Source organism: Clytia hemisphaerica, unplaced genomic scaffold (genome assembly GCF_902728285.1).
Source record: "Clytia hemisphaerica strain Z4C2 unplaced genomic scaffold, Clytia hemisphaerica genome assembly, whole genome shotgun sequence".
NCBI classification, from domain to species: domain Eukaryota; kingdom Metazoa; phylum Cnidaria; class Hydrozoa; order Leptothecata; family Clytiidae; genus Clytia; species Clytia hemisphaerica.
Genome location: NW_027103979.1, coordinates 1,836,225 through 1,856,768, shown reverse-complemented (window position 1 = coordinate 1,856,768; position 20,544 = coordinate 1,836,225). Strand labels below are relative to the sequence as shown.

The following is a 20,544-nucleotide window of genomic DNA, read 5'->3' as shown; positions in this document are numbered from 1 at the left end:
CCAAGTTACCAATTATCTTTCAACGAGTTATTACTTTTAATTGTATCTTTCTTTCCTTTGAGAGCAACCAACCGATATGTGCGGACTGCCAATATTTTTGAAACAACGTTTATCATGTTATATCGATATATACTATAAATTACGTTTTTTATACAAATATGCTTTCATATTTGTATAAAAAACGTAATTTATAGTTTACGGAGAAATAGTTGGCTATAAGGCCGAGTGATATAAAAACTTTCTGAATCTATCGGGTGACTAAAAATTTCCTCCAAAAAGCGACCCGAAGTTTGATTCCAGCTTGGAATGATCTTGAGTTAGTAACTTTGTCTTAGACTAAAAGATAGTAAAATTAGAAAGATGATAATAAATAGTCATACCTCCAATTTCTATCAACGTAATGGCAATTTTACGACGGTAATCACGGAGCTCTTTTGGGGGAAGTTTTGTTGGTAGATCTTTTTCTTTTAATATGGCCTCGGCAAACTAATGAAATATAGAAACGAGATATTGACACCATGACAAAAGGTATGGAAAACTCCGTAAAATTGTTTGTCTATTAAATCTTGACGAATAATCTTAATGTAAAGAAATTGCTAAAAGTATTATAAAGTATTTTAAACTCGTATATTTACAATCTTCTTATCAAGTTATTCTGCTGTCATGATCTTTGGGAATTAAACATGTCACCTTTTAGCTTTTTTGGAATAAATTTACTATAGAACGAACCTTAAAAGAAATCGTCAGCTTGATATGCGAGCCCTTTATATACGGGCCCTTATACATATAATTTACAGATTCGAGTTTAGTATCGTGCATCCTAGGATTATTTTTTAGTTTTGCCTGGAAGGGCTTGTGATGACATCATCAGAAAACCTTGATTCGTCATAACTTTTGATAGAAAAATAATAAAGGCATGTCTTGTAACTAAATTTTAATAGGAATTTCATGCTCATTCCATTGGTATTTAGATTTTACAGATTTTAAAATAAAGGCTAACTCACCTTCAGGCAAAACACTCCGCATGATATGATGTCTTTCTGCAAGGCATGTTTTTTACAAACAATTTTCCAAGTTTGGTTCGCATCAAAGTTTCTTGTCATAAATGCTCTAGAGTAAAAAAATTTATTTTTTATAAATAAAAGGGGCAAATAGAGAAGAGAAAAATTAAATCAAAAACACGTGAAAAAGGATTAAAATAGGTTTAAGCGAAGAAATAATGATATTCTTTAGTAGAAATTTCTGAAAACTTTAGGATTGAGAGGATAGTAACATTCCTTAAGATGTAGCTCGTGCAAAAGTATTATGAACGGGTGAAATCATTTTCTTCGGGACTAACAAATTATACATCAGTCAATATAAATCGTTTTGGATATAAAATCCAAATGGAAAATGTAAAAATCACAATAAAATACTGTATCTTGGTTTAAAGAAAAATATACAGTATTTGAACTTACTCCCAAGCTTGCTTGGTTCTGTCAATAGAGCAGAACTCTCACCAAATGGATCCATCATACAAATGACCTTTTCTTTTGGATAAATAATCTATAAAAGAGTATAATGAAATGTAGCAAGTGTGCCTTATTCAATGCCGTGATTTACAGAGAAACAATTTTTCAATTTTAATTTCCAAGTTGAGTTAATTGGCTAAGTTAAATTCTAGTGTATCACTTTTTGCTTCACTGGGTTTAAAAGTTATGACCAAAATACTAAGAAATGAATTTTCAAAAAATTTCAAAAAAAACATTGAAAATTTGTTCCATTCACCAGCAAAAACACTATTACAATTTTTCAATCAAAGAGGTACACAACAATCAGAGGTACCTTGGAATCAAGGTTTTTAAAATATTCTGTCACCATTAGACGCCAGTGTTTATCAGTGGAATACAATCCCATCAGGCGAGAGTTTGAAAATTGTTTCTGTGGTAGAAAAAGCCATATTGATTTAGAAAAGTCTCTTTTTTTTTGGGCAGAGTTTCAAAACTATGATTACAAAGATAAAATGTAAATTTTGAATTCTGAAAATTGTCAAGACTTTTGATTGATTAATACCTTTTGATTGAGATCAGATGATTCATCAACTAATAAACTAATCAAAATACATTACGAATTACTACCGTTCTGAAATTGTAATGTTTGTAACTTTAGCAGTGATATAACGATCTTCTAGATATTCGTTCGCAACAAAGATTAAAAAAAAACTAAAAAACCATAATTACTTTGACTCCATCAGGCATTGAGAAATTAGCACATTTCATTAAGGCACTCATCATTGCTGTCTCGATATAGTTGGAAATCGGTATATTCTAGACATAATAAAAAACGTTAAAAATATTTCTTGACTTGATAACGCAATGCTCATTTAAAAGGACATTTAACAGGTTGATCTTTTTTCTGTGCCATCTTGTGGTGTTAAAAACACAAAATTAGGTCGTATTTCTAAAACAAACGCATTCGATTGAGGAAAAATGGAAAACAGTGATTCTCACGTTTCGGGTGAAAAGAAACTACATGTATGAATCAATGATCGTATCATTTAACCAATGTTTTATAGTGTCCTTAATTTGGCCAGAAAACACTGCGTGGCCATATGGTTTGCATAGTAAGAAGCTTTGTTTCGTTTTCAACGCCTTATCAAGAGCTAAAAGAAGAATACATTTGCATGAGATAAATAACGAGAAGCTCAATTAAAAGTTTCTTTCCAGTTCTTTCTCAAAGAGTTTTTTATTTTTACTTATTCTTGCAAAGAGTCGATAGCGATAAATGCTTGCATTCTTGATATGCGTCAAGATGACGATAACCAGATTTTGCCACTAATGTGCTTCTATTTGTTGCAATAGACTGGTAAAATCCCACCTTTTTTCGGATATTTCTGTTAGAAAAATACCTTACGCATACCAAAAATTAGGAAACTTTTGACGCATTGAAAATATTTGAAATTTATGAAACAAATTGAGAAACATTTCGGCTTTAGATACCTTCTTTAGGCTGCAAATCTACGAAGCATTCCCCTCCATGTGCTCCTAAAGGAAACGGTGGATTGAATTTGACAAAATAATACACAAAATATTTTATTCTGGAGTCAACATCATCGCAGTCGAGACAATTATGGAGTATTCTATCCAGAGAAACCATTACACTTATAGCAACCAAATTCAAAAGAATTACAACAACGTTTTACAACTTTATCCGTTTAGAAAACATAATCAACAATTTTCTCCCTTTTTCACAAGAAAAATAACGAAATAGTAAACCTTTAGCATACAGTAATATGGTTTCATCGTCCACACTTGTGTTTGATTCAGTGAAGATATCTAAATCTTCATTCTAAATTAAAATTATTGGAGTTATCGAAGAAATTGAAACAATAGTGTAACTTTATTTGAAAGCTTATGCAAGACTTTCATGATACTTAATCAATCATATTTAAAAAAGCTCTAAAAACTAATTAAGTTATTCAGTTTGTATAGAAGTGTAATTACCGGGTCGATCTTTTGTCTCTTTTCGTTTGCGCTTTTTTGACTAGCTGAAAAAAATCAGAGCAATGCATCTAAGAATCAGAAGTCTGAAATCATGAGGTCTTGAAATTTTGAAACAAGGTAGAGAACCTTTAGTGGGTCCAGCATGCACATTTTCAGCGCTGTAGCGTTTCGAACGATATCGTTGTTTGAAAAACGTGTAAAACAAAGACCAGTATTTTACAGACCAGAATTGGAAAATGCATAACTCTATCAATATTGATACTATTGATTTAAAATTTGGTACAGTGGTAAATATTTCAAGAAAAAGATTTTTTTTGATGAATTGAAAATTCGCCATCTTGAATTAAAACTTTTTCCTTCGGGAGCAAAAATATATGGACGAATTATCCTGTTAGTTCAAATGTACACCCAATTTTTAGACTTTTTTAAGATACTTATTTGCCTTATTTCAGTTTGAGCTTTAAAGGTCGCAGTGTGTAACAAACATATGGTTATAGAGAACAGGGTATAGTAGTTTTAATCGCTATGTAGAATATATTCTATTCATTAACAAACCTTCCTGAGCATTAGTAACTCTTTGCACTTTGCACGTTGCACTGTCTGGAAAAAAGATTTGAAAATATATATTACTTCGCGAAAGGAAATTAATCGCACAAATATAAAAACGATTATAATTTTTTTGCAATTTAGGGCACTTTGATATGATTTAGATAAATTGTGCTGGATAAAGGAACCTTACAGTCATGTTCTAGATGAGTCAGTGTCGTCAGAGTTGGAGGGATAAATTTCTCTTTCTCTACATAATCTAAACGCAAAAATAACGCATTAAAAAGCCATTTTCGGTGAAACAAACATTTCCAACGTAGAGACAAATGGTTGAGAGACACAAATGAGAAATAATCATCTTTGATTAGATCAGTGCTAATAGTAAGTATCACAAGCGACTTTCAGCTAGAGGTACTTTGAGGCGATATGTGATCACGAGTTGGCGATCTATGCAACAAACAATCATGTGAGTTTTTCGGTACCTTTACCAGCATTTGTGACTTCAACTTTCTTCTTTTCACCAGTCAGATCTAAAACTAAAATTACATTAAAATGCAAAATCTTCAGTTGGTTAAATAAGCCCGTCGTAAAAGAAAAAGACTGCGACTTTGATGAAATGACCGCAGTCGAAATGATGGATTAAACTCGCCGGCAACAGGAGTCACACTCCCACATAGCAATGCAAAGGTCACAAAGTTCGAGGCTACAGTCCCTGCTGATAATATCTGAAAAGTTAAATTTTCTCCATCTTTGGATGATTTATTTTTGTAAAAGTGGTATTTATAACACATTTAAACATAAAGATGTTTAAGATAGACTTCAAGTGGATTGTGTATCGACATCACTACATCATTCCCGGGCTCATTCCGTAAGAGTAATTATGCTCATAATGAAAATACCAGAACAACTACATTTTGAAAGTGAATAATGGTCAAAGGTGAGGGATAATAGAACAAAATTTTTAAAATTCACTTACTGTACAAACAATATGATGCATCCAAAGTTTGAGGAATTGACGCATTTGAAACATTCTTTACGTAAGGATGATTTTTTCCATCATAATTTATCCAGCCATTTCAACTTTGATGATTGCTGAATAGTGTGAGCTTTTGTGCAAGGAAATAGCTTTAAGATTGAACCTGAATTGACAAAAAATAATTACATACTTAATAGCAGACTGAAAATGGTTAAAACAGTATTCAAAAGTTTGATATATTGGCAGAAAAGGTAGGGTTTAGAAAGAGTTAGCCCTATATAAACTCATACGGAATAATGTAATTGGAAAGTTTTAAAAATCGAGATATGAAACATCAAAATTTGACAACAGGCAGATTTTCTAGACCTCAATTAAGTAATTATCATAAATAAGAACAAGTACTTCTTTGTTTCACCATCACAATCAATGTTGAATGACTCAGGAACTTCAACATCGTTTGCTAGCGATTCGATGTTGACTGGCAATAGAATCGGATTGTTCAATATCACTCGTTTTTTCACAGTCTTGTTCCCATTGCAGTAATGTTTGATTTCTCTACAGTGTTTGACAGAAAATAAATTATTTATCATTAAGAAGTGGTCATTAGGTATACTATCATATATCGTATATACCGGGTGACCCACAAAAAGTTCCGACGTTTCTCGACGTCTTGAGGCCGAACAAATGTCCCAAAGTGTTTGGAGTTTTGATATCTAGAAAGCAAATATCTTTACTTAAAATTTGAGTAACTAGTTTTTAAATTTGACCTACCAGTTTTCAACTTAAGTATGGGCTTAAATCGGAATTCACTTTTTGAAAAGTTTAAAACTACATAATAAGGGATATTGAATTCATCCCTTTCAGTCCATATATACTATATGAATGGTTCTAAAAAGAGATTGACTTCAAGTCTTTCGCTTTGATATTCAAAGATGTTTACCCTGTGATGGTGTTTGTTGAAGGGAAAGTGTCATTTATCGGTCCTCCAACATTGGCCCCACAATTCCCAACACTCTCATTTGTAAACCAATTTTGAATAGCTTGTTGAATTGATTCCCCTGACATGACCACTGGACATTCGTGATCGTAAACAATGTCGTTTCGCTTTGGGCAACTTGCTCCATCACATTCTGTAGACTTCACACTATCAAAATTTTCGATCAAAAATGGACTAATAAATAGACGAAATTCTGATTCATAGAAGCTGACAGAATTATCAATTCCTGGTGTGATACTATTTATATGGGCTGTAATCATTCTTGCGCCGTCAAAGTCATTGTTTTCGATGCGTTCTAGAATCTTTTTGAAATTTTCCCCAAGACACTGAGATAAAGTGTCTTTGTCGACAAATTTTAAAATTGAAAACCATGTGTCCAGTGGACAAGTGTTACAAAATTTGTAGATACTGTTGTTTGCACCATATCGACCACCATATCTTGGGAGAAGAGTTCCATTATAATTTATTGTTGATTTGGTGTTGAGGCATTTTTCGTTGTTTCCTTTGTGGCATTTAGAAGTGCATGGTAAGTCATTGAGGAAACATTTACAAATCTTAGTTCGGCAAGCTGTTGTACATCGGCAGAATGTATGATCCTTTCCAAAGAACTTCAAACAAGCTGCATGTAATGTTATTTTGGTGTCTCCTTTTCCTGTTACATTGTCAGGAAACTTTGCAAGATCAGATGCAGTAAATGTTCCATTCAGAATGCCATACTGGCACATAAGTTTGTATCTTTTCTGGCCATTTTGTTCAGATTTAGCTAACACAATACATGGAAGTCTTGTTATGCCACTGCCCCTCAAACGCTTTGGGGCTTGAATTGACACATGTTCTTCTACCGAAAAACATGCCAATTTTGTGCCCTTTGATTTGGCATGTTTATTAATCATCATGACTCGGTTCTTTTCGAGATTTTTGTCGACCTTGTCCCTCAATTTTTGACGCTCGTGTGAAACACATTGAAAGCATGACTCGTCATTCTATATAAAAAATAAAACAATTTTCAATATGCTGTGTTATTTGTTGTATCCTTTAAATTAACAACGCACTTGAAGGAGAGAAATACCTCTTCTCTGCTCCAAAGTGTTTCAATTCTATCATTATCAGGCTTTTTTTAGTTTTGTATTATCAGTGGGGTGTTTTACACCACCCTGCTTAATTCTTTATCTTTATGATTATGAACTTGAAACTAGGCAGGAATGTTCACTACCAAAATTGGAACTCATGGGAAAATTTGGAGTTTGTGATGTCATCGTACATGCGATAAAGTCATCATAAAGTTTTCACCTACCACTGACCAGCGAAAAAGTACAATTTACGAAAATGCCATTTAAATTGGAAAAAGTTAAGGTTTTTCAGTTCTGTTTTGATTTTCTGAAAGCCAAAAGGAATATCTTCAATATATTTGTCAGTTTTTAATACAGTATAGCATTAGAATTGAAGCTTAAAATCCACTTAGGGTACTTTTGGCCTTTTTTGCATGAAACAAAACGAGCTCTTTTCCTTACAATAGTTGAGGGTTCGGAGTGTATATTCATTACGGTGTCATGGTATGGCTCAGGTGAAAGACCTTCAAGTTTGATTCATCATCCTAAAAAAGAATGTATTCAGCTTTAAAATTATGTAACATCGTTTTGGGTGAAAATTATAATTTTTTTCAATTTTCAAACTTAAGCTGAAGGTTCCCGTTTGCCAACAACTTCAATCCTCACCCCCCTATTATGTATATTCAAAATTATCAGCACAATAAATGATTTCGGTCTTTTAGACATGAAAAACAAGTCTTTCCTTACAATACTTAAAGAGTTGGCATGTGCTTCCATTTCATTATTTAACCTCTCCTCAGGTTGAGGTGAAACAGCATCAAAGTTTGATTCATCATTCTAAAAAAGAATGTATCAGCTGTCAGAGCACTGTGAAGAGATTTATCATTTTTATTTCAAATTTTCAAACGGTATTGCAAATGAAACGGAATTGCAAAATTCATACATTGTCGAAATTAGTTCTCTTAGATTTGAAGCATACAATACACTCTGTCTATTTTAAATATCTCAAAAATGAATGTATCAGCTATAAAATTATGTAGCATTGTTAAGGGTAAAAAAAATAATTTGTTTTCAATTTTTCGTCTACTTTTGGTCACCTTTGTAACATTTCAGGATAAAAATAGAAAAAATATGAAATTTTTCGTACTGGCAGGTTTCCAATTTTAACAGAAATTCATATCTGACAGAGGGTCCTTACAATACTTGAAAAGTTGGCATGTGTTTCTTTTTCATTATTTAACCTCTCCTCAGGTTGAGGTGAAATACCATCGAAGTTTTGATTCATCATTCTAAAAAAGAATGTATCAGCTGTCAGAGCTCTGTGATAGCTTCGGACCTACATCGATTCAATAATGAAGATTTCTCCCCTCAGAAAAGGGACCTCCTGAAGATTTCAACTCCTTAATGACAATTTGAAGTATTGATGTATTGATATCTGAGCCACTTCACAGACGGACCAAGGACTGCAGGTCAGAGGACGAGGGTTAAAATTTTCTCACAAGCAAAACTTTATGACACCAGAAATACCTATCGACATTTTGAAAACTAATAGGCCAAAATCTAAGTTAGCCTTTCCACTTTACAATGAAGAAGAAACTAGCTTCTATAACCAATAAAGGCCATAACTCCTGATCACTTGATTTTAAAGGGCATAAACCAGATTCTTTAAGAGAGAGAATGAAAATATCTTTCCAACGGTATCAAAACCATTGTTACAAGCTTTTGGTTTCAAAAAAAAAAGGATGGGAAAGGTTGATGTAATAGGTTTTCTCTTGGCAATTTATATGTTTCGAATAAAAACATTCAATTAGCTTTTTACCTTGGGACTGGGAATGCCTTGGAGATCCATTTATTATTTGGCAGTGACCAGGCCACAGTACAAGGAGTGCTTTAATAATGCTATCGATAAATTCAGCACCATTATCTGAAATATAAATTATAGGTATGAACACATGTACAGTTCTAAATTATCACTGACTACAAGCTGGAGCAAATAATCCTATTGTTCATTTTGCTGAATATATAAAAACTAAAATAAAACAATAAAGAGATTGGCTATCGATGTAAAAAGAGAAAATATAACAACTAAAGATTTCAAAGATCTTATCAGTCATGAATGTATCTGAATGTATCCAGATGTAACAAACGAAAGAAAAAAAACTAATCTTTCTTCTTATTCACTCTCATTGTATCATCAGAATCATGACTGATACCAAAAACTAGATACCTGACTGCATAATCTTTGGCAAACCAAAATATTGGAGATAACGAATTTTCATCATTTTTGCAACTTCTCCTGGCTCTTTTGATTTCAATGGAAATAAGGCTCGATAATTGGAAAAGTGATCAGCAATGGGACCGATGTGACGGTAAGGATCATCAGGGTCTTGGGTTTTATCAATCAGATCAATCTAATAAAATGTAATAAAGCTGTGTTAGGGGTTACTTTTATTTAGACTTCTTTGAGGTTCAATCGTTGTTTAAAGGGATTCCTGCATAAAAAATGAAACTTGAAACTTAATCCATGAATAGCTATAATGAAAAATTCTAGTCAAAGTTGTCAACAGTGATTCTATCCTAAGATATTGACATATTGACATCGAAAATTCCAAATTCAAGACATCTGCACTGGAACTTTGGGTGTCAATATATTGGGATAGAATCACTGATTAAAAAACAACTTTGAACAAAGTGAAAATAATAAAACTGAAAATACCAGCATCCTATCCATGAAATGCTTCGATATTAATGGATCCAGAGTATCAGTGTTCCGTTGCGGCTCGCACAATTTGCATGGGATACAAAGACTGATGAATTTGGCTACTATGTCCATTGTTATATTTGATACACATCATCTAACTAGAAAATGAAGTTTTATTTATTTTGTATATGCATTAATGCAAGTAAGGCTCCTTGAAAGGAACTAGTCAAATTCTATTTAAACGAAGAGTCACAATAGTTATTTTTTTAATTTCAGATTGTCAAGAGATGTCTCTCAAGTTAGAGCATGTTCTTCTATCATAACAGCTGAGAAATAAATTTGAATACTACCTCAATACTGTTCAAAATATAGAAGGTAGTTTAGAATCAAACCTTCGACTTGGTTTTCTTCTGGCCACAGTGACCACCCTCATTAACATGAGCATCATATATTGCATCAAACATCTCAGAGATGCGAACGACTTTCCTCCCATCTCCAAGGGGATTGTTTGCTGCACAAGTTTCTCCCTGGAATATAAAGAGAACGAAATCAATGGGAATCGGTTTTGGCAACAATTCTAATATGAAAATTCAATGACAAAATATTTTCAAATGTGTGTATTTGAAGTTCAAAATCTTGAGCTATATCTCCAGCATAATTTCAATTTAAAGTAATCAACAGAGCATGATTCTCAGACCATTATCCTCAGACAATACTTATTCCATTGAATTTGAAACAGCGAAATCAAAAATGATGTGTAGAAAATCTAGTTTAAAAAATGTCAGCCAGTGCAAACTTCTAGGACGTCCACTCTATCTGGAATAAAAAAAGTCAACCCACTTTAGTTTTCCCTATTCTCTATTTCTTTAAGGTACACATGAATTAATAATACCTCCTTTAATGGTGTACACAACATGTCCTTAATTCCAAATATAGGGCAATTCTTCAGAAAAAATCCTTTTCTGATGATACGTTTTTTAGTGTTAGGGTCAGCCTTTGCTTTTTCCTTTTTTAGCTCCTCCACAATTTTGTCATATCTTTCATCTGATAGCGCGGAACGTGATTTTGGAAGCTGCTCCATTACATAATTGAAGAATTCTTCTCTCATCTCTTGATCTGCAACATCTAAATATGGTGACAGATATCAACTAGCAAGACAAATGAACACTGCACCTTCATGTAATACGAGTTTATCTTAAAATCTGTTAGTCAGCAAATCAAACTTTCCTGAAGAAAAGAAAAGCGTACAATGTACAAAATATTGAAAATCTTAGAACCTTTAAAAACATGGCTTCTTTAGTAATAGTTACAAAATATTGTATTACCTGTATGGATGTCTTCCCTACGTATTATCAGCTTTTTGGCGATTACTAAGCGCTGGATAATACCCTGGCATTGGCTGGTTTCTGAACACGAAAGGTTAGGTAATTCAAAAACAAAACGTCAGTTTTCATTTGTTCCTCGATTTGAAACCATTGCATTGCAGTGAACTTTGTAACATCTTTTTTAAAAGATTTTTTATGACGTATTGTTTTGATAAATCAGCCAACCAGGGTATTCTCTGGCGTAAATCAGTAACATAAATAAAGCCTGGGATACCTGGATATCTAAAATGTCACCTTTCAAAAAAGTAGGATGGAAACATATTGAAAACTTTTTTCTGATAATATAATACATGGCTGAAACTTTACACTTTACCAAATACATTTTAACTCAAAAGGGGAGCACTGACCCTGACGACTGAAGTAGAAATTTTTCGTTAAATCAAAAAATTAAAAAATTTCCCATTTTTACCATTAAAAGTAGAAAAAATTTGCCATAATAGTTAATCTGAGACCATGTCAGAAATCTTCAAAGTGTTTTTTAAAAAGACACTTGCACCAGTGAAACGTACTTGTGCCCCACTAGGGAAATGTGCCTTGCTTTCAAAATGTATAATAAAAATCACATATTTTATTGAATATTCTCATAAAAATTTCTTTTTAACTATTTTACTGTCCACGGAAAGTTTCTGAATGACAAAGAAATTTGATGAATGTTTTCAAGTTCAACTTTTTTTATTTACATGTGTTTTTGTTTACGGTAGTCATCTCTAATCAGGATTTATTCTTCAAAAAATGTGTCGTTTACTGTTTATTTGTCTTTCATTTTTCAATTTTATCTTGGAGCATCTATTAAACAATAATCAATAACAAATATACTGTACAAATATATCATGTTATAAGTACTACTATAGAATATAATTTAATTATGTAAATTTAATTTAGCATAATATACAGAGAATCTTTTTCAGATCAGGCAATTTAATTCTCACTCCCTGAAATCCCTACGATGACAAACTCATTAAGGTCTATTGTTACCATATTAAAAAGGAGGAATATAAATTATCTTGTAACTGTTGTGGAGCAATTAATTATTAGGCCGTCACGTTCTCCAAAACAACTAAAACAGCTGTTTTCAATTTTCTTACGGGCACGGTAAACCTCTGAAGACCATCTGAGGAAAAGTCAACTCTCGCCGAAAATTCTACAAAAAGAATCTTGTTTTGTGACTTAAAATTAAAAAATAAATTTTCCTGATAGTGATATGGCGCTCGATTCATAAGCACAATCAGGCAACTTTGTTGTCATTCCTTTGTTGTCAGTCCTTTTAACACGGTCTTATGATTTTGAGATAGCATATCCAGACGGTGACAACCGAACCCTATCGAACCGATTTTCGTTATCGAACCATCGAACTTTATCAATCAAAATCGAACGATAGCTGTTCAATTACCGAACCCGATCGTACAGCTATCGAACTTTACGAAAATTTCTTGATAAGTTTGATTTAGTTCGATGAGTGTTCTTTGTTCTATGAAGTTCGATTGATATTCGATGAGTTTGATTTAAGTTTGATGTGGTTTGATGAAAGTTCGATGTTGTTCAATGATTGTGTCGGATTGATTCTACTATTCTTTACCTTTCAGAAAATTACAAGGTTGTTTATAATCAAAACACAGGCACCGTATGCTTCACTCATTATTGATCATTTGAAATAATAGAGATGACACTTTCTTTAAAGAAAGTAATAAAAATTTAGAATTTTTTTTTTACAAATTAACGACCAACAAAGAGCTTGTAAAAGTTCCAGCTTGTCCCATCCGATGGGATAGATACAGGATGGCCCGCGAGAATACGCCCTCAGAATATAAATACAAAATTTGGCGGCAAGGTATTAATCAATTTAATCGAACCTCAATCGTATTCATCGAACTATAATCGTATAATCGAACAGTCATCGAACTTTACGAAAGTTTTCCCGATTCGATAGGTGTTCCATTGGGTTCGGTAATCGAACAGTTCGATTGACCCCATCCCTTTTTAGGGGGTGGTTACACGTACTGTTTCACTTCGGGTAACCTGATAACAGATGTTCATAATTTTCTTACCCGCACGGTAAACCTCTAAAGGCACTTGAAAATTATACATCTGAGGAAAATAGTCCTCCCGCGGAAAATTTTACAACAAGAATCTTGTTGTGCGCCGGAAAAATAAAAACTAATACGGCGCCCTATTCACAAACACAATCGCGCAACTTTGTTGTCATTCCCAGTCCTTTTATACGATGGCCCCTAAGGCTCACCACGCACTTCCAGTTCTTATAAAATTTGTGAACTAGAACTGCCTAGGGTCATGGCCCAGAAGGCTCACAAGACACTGCGCACTTCCGAGTTTTTTTGTGACGACACTGCGCACTTCTAAAAATATTTTAGAGACGCAAAAGTTCCCCTCGAAAGATAGCCGTTCTGGTCAGCAAAATATATACCGAGTTGTGATAAATGAGTTGATGATAATAGAGAAGAGGCTCGGAAATCCCGAGTTATTTTTCTCGAGTTACAAAAACCAAGTTACGAAAAAACCGAGTTATGACGTAATTTTTCGGAGATTTTGACGTCATTTTGTACCTTCTATATGACGTCTTTTTCAATTTTGTAGCTCGTTTTTTTCCGTGACTTTAAAATCTCGAGTTATTTCTGATTATATCTTAACTACTCATTTAAATTTACGAATCATTTCTCGTTTTTTAACTCGGTTTCGTTTCTTTTAAATTTTCGAGTTATTTTCCTTTCTGTAGATTCTCGGATTCTCGAGTTATTTTAGCGTTCAGTTCACAGCAGAAGACTCAAAACACACCCACACACTTTCTAGTTTTCATGCACTAGAGAGGGTGGTCCAATGGGGGAAATGCCTAGCGGGCGGCGTGGAGGCAAAAAAAACAAAGTTGATATTTGTTCACTTTTTGCTTCCCCGATTTTTGCCACTGGGGGATTTTGCTGACCAGCACTTGACTCAGAAATGTTAACTCATTTTGCGTAACTCGACATTCATTTTAAAGACCGAAAAAAAATTCATCGCGCGGGCCGCTCGCTTGGAAATTTCTCGCCCTGACAAAAACTCAGAAGTGCGCAGTGTCACTTGAGCCTTCTGGGCCATTGACCCTAGGCAGTTCTAGTTCACAAATTTTATAAGAACTGGAAGTGCGTAAAAACTAGAAGTGCGCGTTTTGAGCCTTCTGGGCCATCGTACTTTTAGACGAACGCGGTCCTTACGATTTCGAGATTGCATATTCGTCAGATTGTTTGTTTTCACACACCCCTTTAGAGCTTCAGCGTGGTGTGCAGAAAAAATTCACAATCTGATCTCAGGTTAACTTCGGGTAGCCGAAGTGAAGTGAAGTGAAAACACTTCGGTGTATTCACAAACCTCACATGTTGTATACACGGGTGAAGTGAAGTGAAACTTCATTCCGGAGTGATTTCACGTCGGTCAAAAAGACAGGCATTAAATTTCACTCCGGTGTGAAAACTCTGTGTATCTCAAAATATTTGAGTAGAGACCGAAGTGAAAGCTTATTTTGCAACTTGATGTATGATTCTACAAAAGGAAGAGAGCTTGACAACTGGGAAACTCTCAAAACACTATGGGGAGGATCTCCAGCAACTGTTTGCATCAAACTGCTTAATTGGATTTTGACCCGAAGTGAGGGCGAAGTGAAAAATGACCGAAGTGAAGTGAAGTGAAAGGTGTCTATAACATGAAAATTTTTCACACCCGAGTGGAATTTCACTCCGGAGTGAGTTTCACTTCGGGGACGTGTAACCACCCCCTTAGTGTGGTGGGCAGAAAAACAATGACGATCTGATCATAGGTTATACCTAAAGAAGTCGAAGAGACTCCCCTTAACTGGCAACCCCCTTATTAAAATGGTGCAATTTTATCAACAAGCAAAACTCCTAACTGTTGTTTTACACACAACTTTGGAGTACTTGATAGGTATTATTTTCAGGTTCTGCAGTGAAAACGGCAGCGCCGTGCAGCATGTAGGCAGACATTTTGAGATATGCTTTGTTAACTGACTTTCCCACTTGAACTTTGCTGATATTTGTGGCAACCCCCACCCCCACCATCTATCAATACTCCCCTTAAATGGTAAAACTCCCCTTATATCTAGGAAATTGAAAGAAAAAAAGACCCACTTACAAAAATTTAAGGGGGGGGGGGCAGAAACGATGACTGATTATGAAAAGTGACACAATAATCTTAGCTTTTTCTTCATCATAAACCTTACCAAACGTTTATCAGTCACTGATATTTGCTTCTATTCTTGACAGAATAAATATTTTCTCTTGCAGTCTTGCTTTGCAGTGTTCCAGCTCTTAGCGTGACCACATGTGCAGTTCATATCTGCGAGAATTTTTTTGGTACCATCTTTATTTAATTTTTTTTATATAAACAAACAGCTGCCTAATAACGGAAGCTCTGCCGAGTAACGGAATACGGACTGGGCACTAAAAGCGGAATCTGCTATTCGGCAAGAGACACTAATCGGCAGATCACCTTCAGCTCCCTGATTGAGCATGCGCTTGAAAAGTTCTAAAATTCTGGGCAGAACATCTTCAAAAAGAAGAGTGCATCTAGCGATGCGTAGGACCTCAGAATATATAGAACTGTAAAAGATGATTGATGGTAAATTACTATCTTTATGTGACATTCTCACGATGAAAAGGGGAAAGGCGTCTCTCTTGTCAAACAATTTGTAGCGAAAGATGTTATTTTCAATGCTTATATCTAGATCCAAAAATGTTGCATGTGTTCCATGATGTTCAACTTTCAACTGTAGCTCTTCCAGATATATATCATTATAACACGAGAAAAAATGGAGCTGGATCTATTCCCTATCTGAGTATATGATTACCAACTTTGAAATAGCAATTCTTGATTAAAAATTCAACACACTCTGATAAGGAAATGTTGGTAAAAAATCTGTTATCTTTTCCTTTTGCTGTCCAATAGACTGAATTTCCAGAAAATCCAAGTTTATTGCGACAGGCCCCATCAAAAACGAAATTAATGATATATGTCAAAGTTTTTACAAGTAATTCATGAGGAAGAGTGGTATAAAGTGTAGCAAAATCGAAGGTAGAAATTCTTTGTGCTTTTTTCTTAGCATTTATCCGATTTAGATGTTCAATAACCGGTGAAGAATTTTGAACCACCCAAAATTTGCTAAACCCAGAAAAGAATCTTGATTTTCTGTGAAAACTTTCAACATGTTTGTAAAGAACTTTAAAAACATTTTAAACAACTGCGGTCAACGGTTTGGTGCTACAAGTTTTAGAGGCTACAATAAATCTGAAACCAATAGGATTTTTATGCATTTTTGGCATCCAATACATGATGGGAAGAGTTTTCATTTTATATACAGATTTCCATTAGCTACCTGCTTATGTGGGGGAATCATCTCTCGACCAGAACCTTTGACTGGGAATGCCCCAACTTTTAGAAGTTTCCGTGTTATCGTCTCAGCGTTAGTCTTTGTGAAGCGAAAATGTCGTCTGAAGACTTCACGATTATAACTGAAAGAAAAATTATTTTTTAATTTACTCTATATTTTGTCCATTGCATTGTTTAATGTTTGGACCTTCAACTATTAAGAAAATCCAACCAACAAGAGAACACATTTTACATATAGTTTGCATAAAATAAAAAACTTGAGCTAGATACTCATAATAATTAATTATAAAAAGATTCCTGCAGATAGTCAAACTTTTTGCCTTCCATCTTTTTCAGTTCTGATGTTGTTGTTTCTTTGATTTTATCTTTGACAGATAAAAAATACTCATTCCATTTAGTCACTGAGTATAAGGCCTTGGAGAGCTGAGGCCATTGTTCTTTAGATATTAACGAAAAAAAAGAAGAAGATAAAAACAACAACAACAGAAGATACAAAAAAACAACAACAACCACCATATACAACACAACACAATAATGGCTTGTGCAATGATCAACAAAAATGAAAATAATGAATTGGAAGACCTAGAGAAAGACGAGGAGGTGACATTTAAACAAAACGAAACACAAGAACCAAAAAAAGATGACACCAACAACCACGAAAAATTCTTTGACACAGCAGAGGAACCAAAAAAAGATGATGATTACATTACACCGACTGCCCCAACACTCAGAGACATCTTCAACCAAAACAATACTCATCCTGAAATCAAACCAAAAAATTCTGAAAAAACTTAGTGACCTTGAATCCAAAACGGATAAGTTAGAACAAAACTATCTAAAAACGAACCAACAGATCACTAGCATAATATCAAACATGGACACAATGAAGAAAAATGTAGATGGGGTAATAGAATCCCAAAAGCTGATGAACACTGAATTTGAAGACAACAAAAAAACTATAAAGAAACTTGAAAAAGACATTGCTACCTTAATCAAATCTGTAAATAACAACAAAGCTGATATAAAAAACAACGCAAAATCCCTGGGTGATGTAAAAACTATTGCAAACAAATCAAACGCTGGTAACAATGATCTAGAGCAGTACGTAATAAGAGCCATGGTAGACGTATGTGGTATCCCAAAGATGAAAAATGAAAATACGGATAAGATAGTGATCGATGTGGCAAAATTAATGAACATTGAACTGACCCTCAATGATATTGAGATTAGTCACAAAACAAACCAAGAACCTAATGCTCCCAATTGTGAAATTCCTGTCAAGAAGAACACGTAACCAATTTTTTTCAAATAGAAATAAATTGAAGGGTAAAACTGTAAAGGACATTAATTTCAAAGGTTGCGACAACAAAATCTACGTAAATGAAAGTCTAACAAGACAAAATGGCAATGTATTCAAGGCTGCGCGAAACCAACTCCGGCCTAAAGGTTTTAAATACATTTGGACAGTAAATGGTGTAACCTTGGTGAGAAAAAATGAACAGTCAAATAATATCTATCAAGTCTATCACAGATCTTAACAATCTATAACTATGAACATCCTTTCCATTGAATCAGTTATCTGCCATAAGTGCAAAAAATTATGTCTTGATGACTGTATCCTGTGCGAACTCTGTAATACCTGGGTTCACGCCAAATGTTTTAAAATCACAAAACGTCAACTATCTCAACTATCTAACAATAATCATCCCTACTTTTGCCCTGTTTGCACATCTGACTTGATCCCCTTTAGCCACGTTACTAATGCACATATCGATCAATCCAACTCATCACTCAATCTAAACAACCTAATCTATAATTGTAGTTGTTGTAATAAAGCCATTGCACACAATGATAAAATTGAGTGTAAAATGGGTAAACACTTTCTGCATAAAAAATGTATTAAATCTACCCCTTTAAATGACATTAACCGTTCCATCTGGTCATGTAAAGACTGCTTAAGATTTCCATTCAACTGTGTAAATGATAACCATCTCTTACCAGAAATTCTAAGCAATGAAACTGAACTAAACCTTAAACGTATAGATAAAATAAAACTTAATAAAAAGATCTCTGAACTAAAAATGTCCTTACCTAAAATCACTGTGACTGATCACAAGAGCTAAAGCACAATTAACCACAATGAAATCATCTTCGTCATCTTGTCCACCAGAAAAACTCGTTTCCCACTTTAATCATTTTAATACACCAATACCTCAAGAAGATGAACTCCCCCAGAATTAATTACTGACACTCCTGACTTTGTTAATGATTTAAGAGAACTCTCTCGACAATACCCATTTGATAATGATATTTCCACTCGAGAGGAAGTTGTAAAAAGTTTATCCAATCTGAAAAATACAAAAGCGTCAAAAGATAGCCCACCTGAAATCCTCAAACATGCAAGAAACTATTCTAACTTTATGGATTTCTTTATGAAACTTGTTAAACTTGTATGGGTCGAAAAAACTGTTCCTGAAACATGGGGAAACGGGAAAATTAAAGCCTTATGGAAAGGGAAAGGCCCAAAAAGTGATCCAGCCATTGACCGAGGTCTTAATATCGGTTCGATAGTATGCAAAACTGTAATCTGTGTCATTCTCTCGAGATTACAATCATGGTATGACCATCAACTCACCGACAACCAGTATGGTTTCCGTCAGAATCGTGGTACGAATGATGCTACCTTTATGACAGAACGTTTTCAGCAAATCTCGAATGATCGACCATATCGTCCGCTCATGGCTCTGGAAATCGATACGTCTTCAATTGCCGCCAGAACTCGAAAATACAACCCTTATTGATATTCTGCAGAATTTATACTTCAAGAGGTAGAGCTAATAAGTGCTATATCGTCATCAAAGTCTGAATATGTTAAATGAACGGCAGGATTACGGTAATCGGTAATCGACAACTACAATAAAGAGAAATGGTGCAAGGGTACACTGTTTCTGTACACTAATACAAATTCCCAGCACAAACACCTGATGGTGAGACTTCAACTTTTTCAATTTTTGCTTCAAGGTGATACAAGGATATACCTTGAAGCAAAAATAGAAAAAGTTGAAGTCTCACCTTCAGGTGTTTGTGCTGGGAATTTGTATTAGTGTACAGAAATTTTATGGCATCGATGATCTTTTGAGGGATGATGTAAAAAGAGAGAATATCAAACATTAAATGGCGATCAACCGAATCAAAGGCTTTCTTAAAATCAACAAACATCAAAATTGCTTCAAGATTGAGGTTTCTAACTTCCTCTAAGATTCGTCGAAGAGCAAGAACTTGGCTTAAAGTAGAACGACCACTTTGAAAACCGTTTTGATTTTTACGCAGAATGGGTTCAACATTGGTGTAGATTTTTGTTACGATTAGGAGAAGAGATAGTTTGTGGCATGACTAAGGTCTCCCTTTTTTGGTACTGGAACAATGGTCGATTTTAATCAGTATGTTGTACAAACTTTGTCTTCAAACGCGAAGTTGCAGAGCCTCGAAAGGATAGCATGAAAATTCCTGTCCTTCCAGATAATAGGCGGTATGTTATCTGGACCGAAGGCCTTATTTATTTATTTATTTATTAAAGAATTACGGTCCAGGCACACGAGGGCCTCTAAACCGATCTTGTACAAAAATCTTTTTTAGGTACAGTTTGTCACGAGGACTTCCCCGCACCCTCCAATTAAAGTCTTCATTCGACTTGGCTTTATTCATCTCATCTGCTCTTCTTTTCCATTCTTTGATTTGCTCTCTCTCGATTTTCGTTAAATCGTCGGTGATGCTCAATTTTACGTACTTCTCGTGCTGTCTTAGCTCAGTCAACTTCTTCATGAAGCGGTACTTTATATGACTGTCTTTGAAGGCGACTTTGATTGGACGCACACCATTTGATTGTTTTCCAACTCGAGAGACGAAGGTTGGTTGAGTTTTTACGTTGATGTCGTTCAGTTCGTTTACGAAATCGATATCTACTTCATTTTCTTTTTCACGCACCCCGTGGATGATGATGTTTGCTTCTATTGACAG

General features: G+C 34.4%; 1 protein-coding gene and 1 long non-coding RNA gene across 3 annotated transcripts in view; one reads left to right on the top strand and one right to left on the bottom strand.

Moving 5' to 3' along the window:
- Window positions 1–1,487: 1,487 nt before the first annotated feature.
- Window positions 1,488–2,300, bottom strand: LOC136811014 (uncharacterized). Its single transcript, XR_010847193.1, has 3 exons — window positions 2,220–2,300; window positions 1,858–1,920; window positions 1,488–1,545 (listed from the first exon to the last, which is right to left on the bottom strand). It is a non-coding gene; the product is annotated as an uncharacterized lncRNA (long non-coding RNA).
- Window positions 2,301–16,896: 14,596 nt separating this feature from the next.
- Window positions 16,897–20,544, top strand: part of LOC136810947 (zinc metalloproteinase-disintegrin-like EoMP06) — a 179,583-nt gene continuing 175,935 nt past the window's right edge. For both annotated transcript variants that reach the window (XM_067067533.1, XM_067067535.1), the window contains exon 1: window positions 16,897–16,939. The gene's annotated coding sequence lies outside the window, so the exon portion shown is untranslated. The remainder of the gene's footprint in view (window positions 16,940–20,544) is intronic.